Below are 17,479 nucleotides of genomic sequence, written 5' to 3'. Positions count from 1 at the left end.
CCTATTTCTTTCCTTCTTTCCAAAGGCACAATCCAGACCTGTTACAGATGTTACTTCACACACTCTAGAAAGTCCATCCCTTGTGCTGGTTAGCAATGGGAAGTCCAGATGCAGCTACACATGCTGCCACCACAGAAAACTACTCTTAATGCTGCATAAATTGTCAGCCTTTTTGTGAGATGGGTGGAACAGGAAAGCAAATAGTGCTAGTAATCATAACTGAAAGGCAATATTAAATCTGCTTGGAGTAATTTACAGATCAACATTCTGGGGTCACTGCTAGCAAGCCTTCACCTTCAGGTGGAGCAAGTACGTCCCTTCCTCTTTCTTACTGTGCACATAGTCAATCAGCATCACTGAAATGAGGGAAGTGGTGTTACCTTCTGCTAACAGAAAATATCAACAAAGATCCTGTCATTTAAGCTTCCCTTACCTTTGCCCCTGCTTCACAATCAAATAATTACTGTCTCAAAGTACTGCACTGCTTTTATTGTTGATGTTTCCTTAAAGGTGTTTAAGCCCACATACCTTTTCCTAAGCTTAAAGAAATTATCCATAAAAGTAACCTCTACTGACCAAATAAAAGAATCCAAATCAGATTAAGCCTAAAGATATGCAAAGTGACGACTAAACTTCAGTGTCTGTTTACTTTTCAAAAAAAATTTACTACCATTGTGAACTAGTGTGAACAGGAATTTAAACTAAAAAATGTTCCAGTTTACTTCAAATATTTTAAATATTATTTACATTCAGTTACTCACTTGAGACCTGACAAATCAAACATTTCCATATGCATTTGAGAGCAGGACTTCTACAGAAATCAAGGGGTTATGCCAGGATGGACAAAAAAGGGGTGATTCAATCACTCTTAATGGAAACTACTAAAAGAAAAGCCTTATATCAAGATTCTGTCTTTTGCTTCATGAATCATAGTGAACAAAGATGCCAATTTAAGGACTATCAGTTTACATAAAAGCTATACTTACTGAAACATTTTCAATCAATTAGTTAAATGTATTTGCTCTAAGCTTCCAGCAGAATCATATACAAAAAAGTCTTATTTTCAGACATTTACAGCAAAATGCATTTATGCCCACTAACAGAATGCCTTATTAAACATTCATAGACATTGCAGATATTTATTAAATCAGTTTTTTCACCAGAAGATTTTTTTTTTATATAATATAAATTTTCACTCTGTTTATTGAATGCTTGCAAAGCCTCTTTTAAGAAACATGAAATATTTTATTGAGTAACAATACCCTATATTTCATTGTCACTCAGCTCATTGACTTAACAATGTTCATTTAGTGAATGTGAATTCTAAACAAGTTTCATCACACTGAACCATCTTACACTAATCTTGACTTTTGGCAAGGATAAAAAGCACCATTAATATTAAAAAACTTTTAATTACAAATGCTGATTGGAAACCCAGTGACAGCAACAGCCAAATCAAACAATTTTTTTTTTGAAAAAGGCAAATAATTCTCATCCCATCACTCCAGAATAAATAGATCTCTCTGCTGGCATGTACTTCCTCCTTAGACCCAAATATCCTTCTCCCATAGCATTTTCACTATGCCTGTGCTGCTGCAGATGGGTAACAACTCTAAGGAACTCCTACTCAGAGTTTTGCAGAGACCTTTTTCACATGCTTGGCCCATCAAATACTCTAGTAACAGATTATGCCATCTTGGATTTCATTCCTGTCTTCAACACTGGATCAGGGAAGATTACAGCTGAGATTAGGCTGAGTCAGATTCAGAGCTGGGTTATCCCTCCCTCTTCAAACAGGGCTCCTTGTACTTCCAGCCGCAATGAAATGAACAGAAATGGTTTGAGAATAATTTCTAAGGATAAAGAAGTCTTTTCACCTTAGCTAATACATTAAAAATTTCAAGAGGGAAGTAGGCAAAACAGCAAGAGAGTAGTAAAGAGAGACTTTTCAGGGAGACAGAACTCAAGGAATCTGGGAGAAATGCAAGTGTGGAGTAGCATACTCTGGGAATTACAATTTTTCTCATTTTCCCACAAAGACCCTGTTCTTAAATTCCAGTTAGATTCAGGTATCTGACAGGAAAAAATAAACAGTTCATTCCCCTGTGCCCATTGGTATCTTTTCCCCAAATTTAAAGCTAATGAAGAATTTCATTAATATGAAAGTCCGAACACCAAATTTGAATTGTCACTGTAAACCTAGAAAAGGGAAGAAATTTTACAGAAAATTCCTCCATTCTCAGTGGAAATATAATATGATGCAAAGCATGACCATAAAGTCTAAGCATTGTTAAAGAATCCATCTGGCTGTGGATGGAGTAAGGATAAATCTGACTGAGGTGGAGTAAACCTTCCTCACCAGAGCTTTCAATTTGTGACTAAAACAGTGCTGATAACATTGTTTAAGCTATTGTTGAACAGTGCTTGCACAGCATCGAGGCTTCCTCATTTCTCACACTGCTCTAAGGGGTATCCCATGTCATGTGATGTCATGCTCAAATAAAAACTACAAATTCCATTTTTCCAAAGCTTGAAGATGGTCTGGGAGGGGACTGGGTGTGGGAAGTAGTGGGTGACTGCCTTTGTATCCTTTTATAAACAAAAAATTAATCCTTTCTTCACTTACTAAACCATTCTTAGCTCACAGGTTTTCTTACTTTCCCTCTTCTGATTCTCTTTCCCATTCTGCTGGTGAGCAGAGAAGCTGAGTGGGTGCTTAAGTGCTGGTTGAGGTCAATTTTCTACCCTCCAAAAGGTACCCAAAAAGGGGGAAAAAAAGTGACAATGAAAATTGTTCAAAATCTTTTAAAAAAAACAACAAAAAACCCACAGAAGAAACCCAAAAGCTACTTATACTATTGCCCATTTATATTCAGGTTGGTTGTCCAAAAACAAATAAGCCATTTCATCTTATTCAATTAACAAGACATATTTATAACACTCTATTCTGTTAGTTACTACACTGTAATTAGCATTGCATCTCTCCTTCTAGCTGAACCCTTAAAAGTCCTTTCAGGTATTAATTTGAGACAGCGCACTCCTATTTAACAGCCAAAAGAGTGGAAACAGAAAATAAACAAGCCTGGGGACAACAAGGATCTCGCTCTTGAGCTATAAGTGTTTTCAGATAAAGGTAATATTTGGCATAACTCTTACTTTCCTCAGCGTCTCTTTTCCCCTTCCTCACTCTGCTGCTTTTCCAACAAGGTAAGATAAGGTCATACCACGTTTAGTAACCTTAATCAAAAAGCAGCCAATACTAACTGGCACTTTTTCACCCTTTTTTTTTTTTTTGCTACCTCTCTTCCCACCCCCTCATTTTTTTCACACAGTATTTAAGGCAGTTACAGATTAAATGATATGAACATCAGACTTGAAAGGTAAAATACTCCAGTTTGCTAGAATTTTTTTTCTCTAAAGCAAGTGAGGATGAATGAAAAGGGAATAAATGACACAGTAGTCCTTTCATACCCCCCTTCTTCTTTCAAGAGCATTCCTTTTTATTTTCCTCACTTTCAATTCAACCCATTCACAAAGGATTAGCATAACACATCTTTCTATGCTTGTAAGGGTTACAGCTGTAATCGCCTCACCTCATCCCTTTACTTAGAAATCCTGTCTCCAGAGTAGTAATTCGATTACTCACAACAATCCAACTTTTGCCTAACCAAATAGGAATTCATTATAATGCTGTGCTGCTTCATCAGTTTACTATGAATGGATGGGAAAAAAATATAGCAAAATTAATAGCTGGTGTGAAAGGAAGAAAGCAATTGTAGGCTAACAAAAGGCTACCAATAAAAGGCAGGATGACAAGCAGAAATTCTAAGTCCCATGGGCAGGGTAGCCTCCAAACTACTAATGACCTGTAGCTTTTTGAAGTCTTGGGTTTCAAATAGGTATGAAAACTTTGTAAATTGATGAGAACACCTGAGTGCTTCAATTTCACTAGTCTTTACCAGGTACTGGGCAAGTGTGTGTAAAAACCTGAGGCAGAGCTTTTCCACCTGCTGAAGAATCACCATCATCCTCTGTTGGTGAAAAACATATTCATGCTAGTCCTTACAATGGCTTTTCTTGTCCTTTTCTTCTAAGATGCAAAAATGTACATGAAGTAATCTTGGCTGTGTACTGCTTCAACGTAAAACTAGTACTATCTTTAGCAGCTGACAGTGGATAAGGATGAAAGAAAATATAATAATGAGGACAACTGGCATCTCCAAATGACTTCCAGTTGTCCACATGCCCACAAGCACAAATCTAAGAAAAGCTCATGCTGATTGTGGCACAGAAGGACAGCACTTGGGGCAGAAGCACAGATGCCAGGATCATGCCTTCTATATAGAAGTAGAACATTTTATTTTATTTTGTATTATTTCTGTAGAGTGATTTAAAATGCCCAGATATAATGAGGCAAGTTCTCAAGGGCAACATTTGTTTTGCCAAAGGTTTAGGAGCATTAGGATACAGCTGACAAATCTTTAGCTATTAGACTGGCTTAGGTTGGTTTTCAGCTTTCGGAGCCCAAAACTATCTTCTTGACTTTTATTTTTACAGATTCCTAAGGATTTCAACACAACATATGGGCAGCATTAAGGGCATTAAGGATTTATAAATTCACATCATCATTACAAAAACATACAAAGTCCAAAATATACTTGGGGTTAAATGGAATACATGTATTACTCATGGTCAAATTAAATATTGATATGTTCCTATCTGCATTAAAAAGAACAAAAGAAAACATTGTTTTTACAGTAGCCATATGAAGAAAACATTCCAGACATGAAGAAAGCAGTTCACTGCATTTACTTGAGTCTGATTTCTTTTTAAGCTGGAATTTCTTTTTGCTTAAAGTTGCTTCTCTTTTACATTCTTCTAGGCAGTTAACCTTTATTGCGATGTGTGTGTACTTTACAGTGACTGGAAATCAATAATAATTCTGATACCAAGCCCTTTTTGTCTTGTAAAACTTAAAATATCCCTAAGACAGCATATTTCTTCAATACTACTCATGGGAATTTACTAATAATTACATTGTTAGATGTGAGTGGAGAAATTGAGTACGTGAAATAAAAGTCAAACTTTAAAATGAAAAAAAGTCTTCAGAGCACAGGAAAAACTGTCAGCTATTGTTATTGTGCAAATTTTTGTTCAACATATACATGACTGCAATAACCATGTTCACTCTACACAGGCAAAGTATCTGTATTCTTTCTCTTTATTCCATAGTTAAAAATCAGAGAAAAGCAATTCCCCAACAATGACCTCTTGCTCTGATCCTAATGAGACTTCCAGTTCCAAGAGAGAAATCTACAGCTGCTCAGAGAGATGGGGCAAGATCTAGAATCCAGCCTTGAATCAATAAGACTCCTCAAAAATTACAGCAAATTTTCAGGTACATGAACACACATTTTATTTTGCCTCCTGACGCTTTTTGATTCACCATGGTTTATTTGCTGAAACTGAATTTACAATACTAATTTTTGAGTATGTCTTTTAAGAAATTAATAACCCTGTTTGCAGAAAAGCAGCTCTGATACACTGTGCAAAGAGTTCAGGTATGGTTAGGCAATGCTGCATATCCCAATGGAAACTAGACCTTTCTCTTCAATAGTGAACTCCCACAAGAAAAGTTGAAATACCTTACTGACCAGTAATAATAATAAAATGGAAGAGAGAGTGGAAAGGCTTCAGTAGAAATATGAAACCACGCATTAACACCTACCCCAAACCAGAAAAACACCCTCCAAGTTGCTTAACCAAGATAAAAATACGTTGTGGGACCGTAAATATCACAATGCAGCCATTATGCTTATAGATAGAAGACTAGATAGTGTTCATTAGGGCGGTAATTTTTTTCTCTTTGCTGTAAAACAGCTAGTTAGACACTTAATAAGGAGTCAAAAATTACAAGTTCGCAAAATGAATGTGACACAAACACCAGCAGAGTAAAAAAATAATTGAGAGTATCTGAGCTCATACAAAATGAATTTAAAGCACAATAGCCAGTTTCAAAGCTGACAAAAGAAATGTATATTATATCTGTACTTAGCTTCCCATTTAGGGATGTTTTATTTATGCTTCTGTCTCAAACACTTATACTGCAGTATTAATGGTTCTAACTACCTTAGGTAGCTACATCTTGAGAAGGAAGAGAAAAAGATAAAAGACTTACAGTCAGCTTATTCTTCATGATTGTATTTCCCCTTTAGCCTAACAAATGTTAAGACAATTTGTTGCTGATGCTACATTTCTTCTTATCTCCAGCTATGGCAATGACAAAATTTGGCTTGATTAGATACTTCAGCATTGGGTAGGATTCAAGAAGTTTCCATACATGGCTGAATGGAGTATGCAGTACAGGTCATATGTTTTGCTTTGGCAAGAAGCTCAAGCAAGCAAGTAAAATGTGGAAGGAATTGTACTTGAAGAAATTTTGCCATTAGATAAAAAGCAGTTGTCAACTTGATCTTAGAGTTTTGAGAAACTAGTCGAGTGTCTTGTTCACCATAAGATGCTGGACACGTCCTCATCTGTAACAAATTTTGCAGCAATCAGGGCTCTCTTGTTCTGGCAGTATGACCCCAACTCAGCAGTGACATGGGCTACATCCTGCAGTCAGGTCCCTGACAGGTTCACTGTGTGGGCCCAGCAATGCACAACGTGCTGCTTAACAAGTTCACTTGCCACCTCTACGGGCTGGCTGGTGGCAGGCAAGGCACTACACTCTCACTGTAAGCTCAGGCAGCAGCAGCACCTGCCCAGCTGTTCCTCTTCTCCTCCAAGCTATAGGCATTAGTTCATGCAAAAGCCTGATAACTTGGTTCAGGTCCAATGCAACAGCACTATGTGCCTATCATTGATCACATTGTGTTTTGACTTATTCAAGCACCACACACTCCTCTGCCAGCAAAGAAAATTGTTCTACCGAAGTATGTGTTTGCATTCATCTAAATAGTTCAAAGGACCATTCAAGGGAATGGGTTACTAAAAAAAAAAAAAAAAAGTGTAAAAAATTTGTACTTCCCGAAACAATTTGGAAAAATACTTCCAGATGGTTCTGTTTTGTGGGTAGAATTTCACCATCTAAATTTCACCACCACTAAAGGGCCATCCAGGAAGTTGTAATTTCTGTTGCTCAATACTCTACACGAACAAACTGAAAAACTCACTTTCTGAGTCTGAGAAAACTCTACAGTTCTGTTTGAATTAAATCTGTACTAGTAAAGCTATTTGATTTGGCTAAGTAAGATGATGTCTCATAACTTGTGCTGAGTAAGCAATATGCTTTTAATACAAAGGCAACCAAATTATCAGATTTCAAATTTGGACAAGCATATAATGAAATTCAATTTTCCATGAGCAGCAGCTGAGTGAGCTATGGTTCTTTAGGCTGCAGAAAATAAGGCTTAGGGGGACTCCATCACTCTATACAACTACCTAAAAAGAGGTTGCAATGAGGTTGAAGTGGTCTCTTCTCCCACGTAACAAGGGGCAAAATGACAGAAAATAGCCTCAATTTGTGCCAGGGGAGGTTTAGATTGGGCATTGGGAAAAATTTATTCATTGAAAAGGTGGTCAAGCATTGGGACAGGGTGCTCAGGGAGAAACAGTGGAATCACCATCCCTGAAAGTGTTCAAAAAATCTGCAGATATGGCACCTAGAGACACAGTTCAGTGGGTTGAAATCTTAGATATTTTTATCAACCTTAACATGACTGGTCTCTCAGTTACTAAACTGCCAATGACCTATCATAGAAGGAGGTTTTCTAAATTATGTTCAAAAACAAAATAAGAACTTGGTAGATTTACAAATATGTAGTGACTGCAGCAAATAGTCAGTAGGCTTTCCCTGAAATCATTGTACAGCATGATCTAGGCTGAAACACGTAAGCAGTTGGTAGCAGCCAGGGTGCACCCCACAGTCCAGGTTACTAATGAAAAATCCTATCTAACCACAATGGTTAATGTCTAACTGCTTTCATGGGGACTTTAGACATATATTCCTCAAAAGACCGAGTAACCTGAAAAATCAACCTTCTTATCTGATATGTATAGCAGAATTTTCTGTAAATGAGTGAGCAGGACAGGAAATACATACAGCAATTTTCATCTTTGATCTCATTTGAGATATAGAGGACAGAGCTTCCTTCTAGATGTTTCACTGAGCAGATGAAGCACCCAGTACCCAGGTTTCACAGTACAGTAGTTAAAAGCCTTTAAACCAGGACAAGGAATGATAACATTTTTATCACAGCTGTACAAAAGGAAGTGCTATGAAAGATGAACACATGGATGTAAAACCCTGTATAAATATTATGGTTCAATGATTTCAAGAAGAACGGGAAATAACTTACAAAATTTTGGAATACTATGAGGTAACAGGCCCTTCAGGATTAAATCTTTATGAACTACCAGAAATGAGAAACACTAAAGAACTGTGAAAAAATTTGTTTACATTTGCAGAAAATAATTACAGTATGTTGAAGTATCAGTCCTTATAAAATTTGTTACAAAATTCTAGGGAATGCAGGACCATCATTTCAAAAAAGAAAAGGCAGAGTCAATTCAGCAAAATCTGTGAAATAAGAAACAGATCAAAAGTTAATTTGAGATTTGCTTGGTTTTCTATTGTAATGGATAACGAAACAAGCAAATGCACACAATCCGGATGGTGTTAATGTACGTAAAAATTAAGATTCACATTAAAAAAATCCTGAACTTATGCAAATCAATGCCTTCCATAAGTTGAGTCAATTTGAATGCCAATTACAGAAATTGTAGAATCCTATATATTCTCTCTCTGATATAGAAAAAAGGTCATGTGTTGTTAAAAGCATGGATATAGCAGTAAAATCTCTTTCAACAGTTCTGGCCAATAGTCAACAATTTGATTTTTCTCTCATTACCTAATGATCCCAAGAATAAGCCGTACAACGAGGATTGACTCTGCCTTTCTATCAGAAGAGTATTGGTTGCAAGGGACACTGTCATCTAATGCTATCTGAGCCCACTATAGAACCTTGGGGGTCTCCAACCAGACTCTGTTACACTCATTACAACCCTCTGGAATCTGCCATTCAGACAGTTCTCAATCCACATCACTGTCCACTCATCCAATCCTGAGTTTGCCAATGAGTATATTGTGAGAGAGTGTCGAGGTAGGTAATATCTGCTGCTCTCCCCTTAACCATCAAGGTAGTTGCTTCACTGTAGAAGGTTGGTCAAGCATGATTTACCTTTAGTGAATCCATGTTTACTACACCTGATCATTCATCTTGTCATTCATGTGGAGAGAGGTGGACTCCAGAATGAGATGTTCCATCACCTTTCCAGGGATTGAGGTGAAGCTGACTAGACAGTACTACCCTGGGTCCTCCTCCTTACCCTCTTTGAAGACTGGGATGACATTTGCTTTCTTCCAGTCCTCAGGTACCTCTCCTGATCTTCATGACTATTCAAAGATAATCATGAGTGGCCTAGCCCTTCTTGCTGTCTTTTACACCCTTGACCAGATTTAATTCCTTGACCTTGGCCTTCCTTGTTTCATTTCAACTTACTCAGACAGCCTCTCTATATTCATTCCAGGTGGCCTGACCATTTTCCCATCCCCTGTGTATTTTCTGCTTATGTTTGAGTAATGACAGGAATTCTTTATTCACCCATGCAGGTCTCTTGCTTCCTTTTGCAGATTTCTTATTCATTAGGATGCATCATTCTTGAGCCTGGAGAAATGGCAAATTCAGGAACACTGTAGCATGAGGGATAGAGAGAGTGATTGTGACTCCTGTTTTCCATCAGTACACGAGGACTTGGTTTCATTGTCCCAGGAAGACTCACGTTTTCATGATTCTGTGAAGTGTGCAGATGTAACCTTTTTGCTACCATATTCACTTTTACCACACACTGCCATTCTAATTTTATTTGAATGTTATGATGGAATAAGTACCCATTCTTCACCAGAGCAGGAAGTCTTCAGATTTAATTTCCCACATTGTGAAAATGATGACACATAAGTGAGGGTTTGCCTTAAACTTACCCATTAGCCACCTCATTATGCTGCCTCTGAGCTTTACACTGCATTTCAACTGCCCATATAAATCAGTTTTGGGCAATCTGTTTTCCAGCATAAGAAGCAGGTCTGGCATAACTGGATGTCCTATAATCTTGCTTCAGTGCTGACAATGTGACAGCAATTTAGGAATGCATTATTCAGGGCAGTATCCTGCAGCTTTATGGCAGGAAGGGCATGAGATCAGTGTATCAGAAATGGTTTGGATACTAGATGTGGAGATGACAAAATGTCCAAGTTTTGTAGCCATACACAGAGTGACAGCAACCAATGTACAATAGATATTTACTTTTATATGCTTCCCAGATGCCTCTTTATTTCAGACATGCTGCTTTAACATCCTAAATACTTTATTGGCTTTTGCTCTTCCCTGCGTGCCTTTGCTATTAACTCTGGTGTTTTCAAAAAAGTATGCTGGTGAAGTAGCATTGCTGTTCTCAAAAATTTCAGTAGTGTAGCATCAGCACAGACTACTGCCTCAGGACATTTTCCACCACAGCAAGTTTAGAGCAGGACCTCTTTTTCCCCTGTACTAATGGCCTAGCCAATCTTTTGGCAGAGGGGCTGAAACAGTCAATAATATGTAGTCTGCTTACATATGTTTGAGTAACCAATACTCAGTCATCAGCAAAGAGCAAGTAACACAAGTTAGGAGATATGGGACCCCTGATTTAATGCTCAGGTTAAATAGTCTGGCATGTATATGGTACTGAATGTGGTTGTCTTTCCTGTCAATTCAACAAAGCAGACGTTAAATAGAAATGTCAAAGAATGAAATGTATTTTGTGACCTCTTTGACAGTAAAGGGTCCTGGAAGTACATCCTGATCAAGAACCTTCATCTCTGTGCAGCATGGAGTATATTCCCAGTCCTTTCCAAACTGCTGAATTCGCACAAAAGCCTCCAGACACTTTCTAAATTGACAGCATTGAAAACCACACACAGGATTGTAAGTCTGTACCCTATGCTTTGAATTCACCTGGCCACAAAAATTGTTCTAACACTGCCTGTAACTACCTCCTGCTGTGACAGACAGATGTGTGATAACCACATTATTTCTAGAAAGATCATCCTGCCTACAAGGTCCATCTGCAAGCCCTTCCAGCTGGCATCTTTCCAAAAATAGCTTAGTTAATACACAACTTCCCACTAGAGCAGAAAGCAGCATGAGCTCCTGAACTTCAGAGCCATCATCTCCTTATGCAGCTGACAAAGCATCAGTCTCTGTATTTGAATAATTTGGCAGCAGTGCCAATCAACCATACTGACTTGCTCTGCAACACGCTGGAGTGTTTAGGAAGTGCTACTACACTTGGCAATGCTGCTCCTTGCTTCTAGATGACTTTCTGTAGAACTTCACTTAGAGTTCTGTCAGAGATGACATGCACATAGTTTAATAAACCTTTGTAAAGTTCATGACAATAAAAGGTGGGACTTCTTTCAATTTAGTTAAAAGTGTTCAATCAGATACAGAGAAACACGGTGTCGCTGATTTCAGGGCCTTAAACTGTATTAATGAAAGTAAATAAGCACATTTCCGATGTTGCTGAATTTCTTCTGCATTCTTTGTGCACCATTCTTTTCTGATGTAAAGCTCTTGCGTCCTTCCTGTCCAGGTGCACAGTGAGCAGCCTTACTGCTCAAATATGTTTTGTCTTCTATTCAGTATATCTCAGTGTTAGGCAGCTGTTAATACAAGAATGAATAATTGCAAAGATTACTTCCTCTGTGGTAAGGTGTTGCATACTGTCTGTGCTGACGTGCTTGCCAATGAAAAGAGAGTGGCATTCTGGCTGAAGAGTGCAGTGTACATATAAACACAATTTATAATTCCTAGAGACCCCTTTCTCCTTCTTTCTTGAAAACAGTGCTGTCCCTTCAAAGGGCTGCTCTTCATTACAGTGCACATGAGCCAAATTCTTGTTGCTCTGAGGCTGAACATGCACATGAGATGCCTGTGACAGGCTGATAGAGGCTGCAATCTCTGCCTGATCTGCCTCACACACTCTTCAACTCGAGGCATTGCAAGAGGCCATTTCAGCCAATGGTAGAGTTAATCACAATAGAAAATGAAAGTGTACACAGGCTGCCTGTGTGCAAAGGGGTTAATGCGACCAGTCCTATCAGAGGATGATAGAGTTTACCTTCTCTAAACACTTGTAATTTTACAATGACCCAAAGAAGGTAAACACATTAGAAAAGACAAATGAGAGATGGTGAAAGAACAGTAGGAAAAGAGGAGCTGAAATATACCCCTGCACCCAGAAGTATTAGCAAAGGGTACTTTTAAATGCACGTCTATTCTATGCAGAATAAAAGATTTTCAATTGCAGTTAAAAATCTAATGAGCTTTGTAAAAGCTCTCAATTTCTAGCTTTATGTCTCCATATTCTCTGCAATGGATGCAAAACACTCGATGTCCATATTCTGATTAATGAAATAATAATAGGTAAAGAGACTTAATAAAACAGGCATAAAAAATTAAAAAAGCATATATGCTAAGATGCTGATCCTTGTAATGTATCAACATTCTCCCTCTAATATTTAAATATAAACTAGAATACTCTACCTGAATTCTTACTTCTAAAATTCTCATTCCTTAGAAAGTCTTTGAGTTCACTAAGATTTTTATCTTTGTGCATACATGAAAATACTCACATTATAGGTTTTGTGTCTGGAGGTGTCCCTCACTTAACTCTTTTTTTAATAACTATCATCAAATATTCCATCAAGGGGTCACACCATTTTTTATTTACAACCAAAGGTATTACTTATCAGAACTAGCAGATGTGGTTGCTTGGTGAGCTACTGCAATTTCATACACAAAAGAGAAAAATATGCCATGCTAATGTTCTGTTTCCACCTTTGGAAAGCTCAGCAAGTCAACTAAATTCTCCTCTTTGAGTGATAAAAGACATTATGCAAAAGACCACTGAAGTTTAAACATATTAAATGCTTTTCCTATGAATGAGTGAAAAAAAAATGCTGGGACCTATGAAACACCTGCGTTCTTCTCTATATTGCCACTTGGGTCTCCAGTTCCTATTGGGATGGTACAGCTCAAAGTCATTGTAGCAGCATTGATCCAAACATAAAAACAACAGTGAGAGAAAATTCCTTTCAGATACATTTAGCATCTGACATATTCCCTTCATTTGTGCATTAATTGGTAACAGACATTTTTGAGCATCCTGCAACAGGAGGTGATTTAACTTTCACAAATTTCCCTAAGAGCAGAAACATCATCAGGAGCAATTTCAAGGAAATAATTATGGTCTAGACAGATTTATGACTTCTAAAGACCTAATCCAAAGCACATTAATGTCAGTGGAAGGACTCCCATTGACATCAAAGGCCTTTGGATCAATCCCCAACTGCTGTGGGAATGAATTCAGAGCAGTAATGATGGTGGACTAAATGCACACTTGGAATTGAAATGTTACCACCCAGACCTCTTTATTCCTCAAATCAGATTAAAAAGTCATTTTCTGCCATTTCACAATTACTTCCAGATGCGCATCATCTCAAATGGCATTTTCATCCATCTGTATGAACCAAACATGCATAGAGATAGAGAGGTTCTATACTGTCTGAACTAATAACACAAATGAAAACCACAAGGGAAAATAATGTTGGAATTTATGAAGTTCTTGTTTTAACTGCGGACTGAGAAACACTGGACTTCATTTATTTCCTCTAACTACTTTGTGATAGAGCTGCCAGGCCCACCACTTATTTATTTACTGCCACAGAAGATTTCTTCTAATTAAATTTTCAATATTTTTCTCTAGCCCACTAAGCAAAACAAAAGAATACACATGAATCAGTGTTAGCCTCAAACTTGGCAGCCTGAAAACTGTCAAAAATGTCAGCTTCATATACTCTGCTTTATAACAGCTCTGCTGCCCCTTCTGTCCTCTTAAATGTATATTTACATGCTAAATAATTTGAAGCATCACTCTTCTCTGACCATGTTAGTCCAGTTTCGCTCCCTTAGCAGTCAGTAACATTTTAGACTGTAAAATGAAATGCTGATGTTGTGTGTGAGTGGAAACCCATTCAAAGCTTCACACAGTCAAACTCAACTCCAGGATATGACAGATCAGTCACCAACATCATCTATTACTCTGAAGTGCACACACCTGCTATTTACTTCAGTTTATAAATACTTTGGTTAGGCAGGTTTGGTTATCATGTATTCATTCTGATATGAACTACTCAATGGTCTCAAGTTTTGCCAGGAGATCTAAATTAGACATTAGGAAAAATTTCTTCATGGAAAGAGTTGTAAAGCATTAGAACAGGATGCCCAGAGAAGTGGTAGAGTCACCATCCCTGGAAGCATTCAAAAAACATGTGGGTATGGCACCTGTGGATGTGGTTTGGGGGTGAACATGGTGGATAAATTGACAGTTGGACTTGGTGATCTTAGGGGTCTTTTCCAACCCTAACAGTTCTATGATTCCACAATGGAAATCTGCCTTACTAAGCTAGTATTAGGAAGTTCAAGACTTTCTTTAGGAAATTATATATAATAGATTTTTTTTTAATCAAATAACACATATTTCCTAACTCCATCTTTCCATTCCTATTGAATATCTGACCTGTTATCTCAGCCTCTGGACTCTTCTCTGCTCATCAGAAAACAAGATTTTTTGTTTATCCTTCTTCACTTACTACGTGTGGGAAACCAGATTATTAGTGACTGGTTAATCCTACTATCTAGATTCAAAGTTAACAAGGTATAGAACAATTCAATGTTATTTGTGGAAAAAAAATACACTGGTCATTGGTTACTGAGAGTTTCTGGATGAGAATGTGATTCAGCTTAACAGAGAAAGGCAGTATAGGTTAACAGTGTCCAAGGAATTAAAATTGTTCATAGTTAATATATTTTCTGGGCTATATCTCTAACTGGAAATGGTGCTTTAGGTATGTTGTACTCACCGCCTGTGGTACAAGGAGTTATTTTTAACATTGTTTCAACTTGATTTCCTCAAGAATCAAAGCTTATGCGAACAGGCTGTGTATATGTCTGTAACATTTCATATTCCCTCATCACATCTAATAACTTGGCCTGGCCAATTGGTTCCAATGTGCAGAAGGGCAAAAGTTACTCATTAAGCTCCCACAAATGCCATGGAAGTAGGTGCCTAGAAAAAGGGCAATCCTACTGTTAGTCTAATTAAGGGCCATCAAAAAATCACTGGCCTTCATCCTTCAGCTGCAAGTACACAGGAACTGCTCAGGAAGCTACTTTTAAAACAGGTGCTGCTCCAGTATTTTCTACCATGAAAAATTAACTCAGTGTATTTCAGTACACCAGACACTAGTATGTCTCTCTGTTTACTCAAAAGCATTTTTTCAAGGCACACCAAGAAGCAGTAGCAACATTCTTTAGTCATGATTTGGCACCATCTTTCAGATGATCTGACACTTCCATGCATTAGTTACCAGAAGCACATGACAGCACTGCACCTGGAATATACAGACCAAAAAAGTACAAGTGCTTCAATTTAAATTTGTTGGCTTCCATTAGTTTAACACCAATAAACAAAGTATTCCATCAATTCCCAAAGATAGAAGGCAACCTTGGAAATCATATGAGTGAAACCCATAATGCATTAAAACACATGGAAAGCATGCTGCTAGGGAATTGTCTCCCCCCCAAAAAAAATTATTTAGGGATTAATTTCTCCAGCACATTGCTGTCATATTTTTTCCATCTTTACGTCTTATTGGTGTGAATATTCACAGTAGATAAACCAGATCCTTGAACAAGATAGAAATAAGAAAGTAACTTTGCTGGTAATACTGAACTTCACTACCAAGGAGATTTTGTCTTAATGTGCACCTTTTCTGTTGTTCTTCCCTACTCCCTTCCAACACAGCTTTTTAAAACTTTTAATGTCTTTTCAACATGTTCAAGGCAAAATTCAGTTTGGCCACCTGTAGGCTGCTTCAAGTCACATGACATGACACAGAACTACACACTACATTTATAATGGAATACATACATACAATTTCCCAGATTTTAAACAGGTAGGTTTGCTTTACTGGAGTGCATTAGGTAAGGTGAGACAGCCCCTTTTTCCTATGAAAATATCACAAATATAACCAGACATTTCCTACACCAATAATTCAATGTTATCTTACACGCTACAGAAAACCAAACAAACAAATCAACAAACAAATCAGGGTAACCAGATGAGCATACACATAAACCAGTATATTAAGTATACTTTTCTTCAAATACAACATATCATGGTATTATTATTATGATGAAAACATGGGAAAAAAATCAGTATGAACTGTGAACAAATACTTTAGAATAGCAGTATAACTCATTTGAGAAATGTGAATGTACATAATGCGTACGCAATGTACATAATATGACTCTGAAATGATGATTCCTTATTAAATGTATTCCTGCAGAGGAAGAGAAAGCATTTGTTCCTAGTGCTGCTTCCCCCTGCAATTCACAGCCAGCAAATAAAATAAGTCAGAGAAAACACTTTGGTTTTTAGGTCCATTTTCAAGGAATTTAGCACTGATATATCAGGCAACTCAGTTACTTCAGGGAAACCTGTCTTCAATCAGAGTGTCAAGGGCAATATATAAGGCACAAAGGTAACAAACCTCATACTTATTTTGCCTTTCTTTCAGTCTACAGCCATCAGGGGGAATGTGACTGTTGCAGCGGAGGAAGGTGTATAAGCAACCACCAAGGGGTCTCTTGCTACCACGAACATTGCTTTGAGATTGGGGGAATGTGTGTGGTTAAGCAAAAAATAATTTCCTCATATGACAGGTGAATTCCCCTCCTGTTTTATCATTGCTATCCAGAAAATTTATGATGAGAGAGACCATTGTTTTCCCCTTCCACAGTCCTGCAATATTTTGAGTTATTTCTGAGCCTTTCAAACTCTCCCTAGACCCAAATACTAGCAATACATGCTTGTGGTACATAAATATTTGTTTATGCAAATATATTTTAATTCAAACATTTAATATTGCCAGGCAAACATAAGAAACATAATGCTGATATACTTTTTACAGAAGATTTAGCTCATGGTTTTAATTTCCTGTTCATATTAGCACACCTCACTTGATGAAAATGCTAACACATCTTAAGAAGTACATTTTTTTTTCTGGTTTCTCAAGAAAACATTTGATTGGTACCATCTCATTAGAGACATCACCTTTTCATTTGAACAAGATTTAAATTGAGGGAAGTTATTGAAAAAATGGGGCTGATGTGCCTCTGCAGTACTTTAATACCTGACTCCTTGTATCTAAAGTTGTTTTTATGCTGAATATCAATATGCAATTAGAAAGAGACAACATAAGTTCTGGGCCTCGGCAGAAGACTCTTTGGGCGTTTGTAAGCTCCTTGCTTGTTTA

General features: G+C 37.5%; 1 protein-coding gene across 4 annotated transcripts in view; it reads right to left on the bottom strand.

Moving 5' to 3' along the window:
* Positions 1 to 17,479, bottom strand: part of PTPRK (protein tyrosine phosphatase receptor type K) — a 304,874-nt gene that overhangs the window by 50,684 nt on the left and 236,711 nt on the right. The window lies entirely within an intron of this gene.

Source organism: Camarhynchus parvulus, chromosome 3 (genome assembly GCF_901933205.1).
Source record: "Camarhynchus parvulus chromosome 3, STF_HiC, whole genome shotgun sequence".
Classification (NCBI taxonomy): Eukaryota; Metazoa; Chordata; class Aves; order Passeriformes; family Thraupidae; genus Camarhynchus; species Camarhynchus parvulus.
The sequence above is the reverse complement of the archived record's forward strand: the minus strand, read 5'-3'. Positions and strand labels throughout refer to the sequence as shown.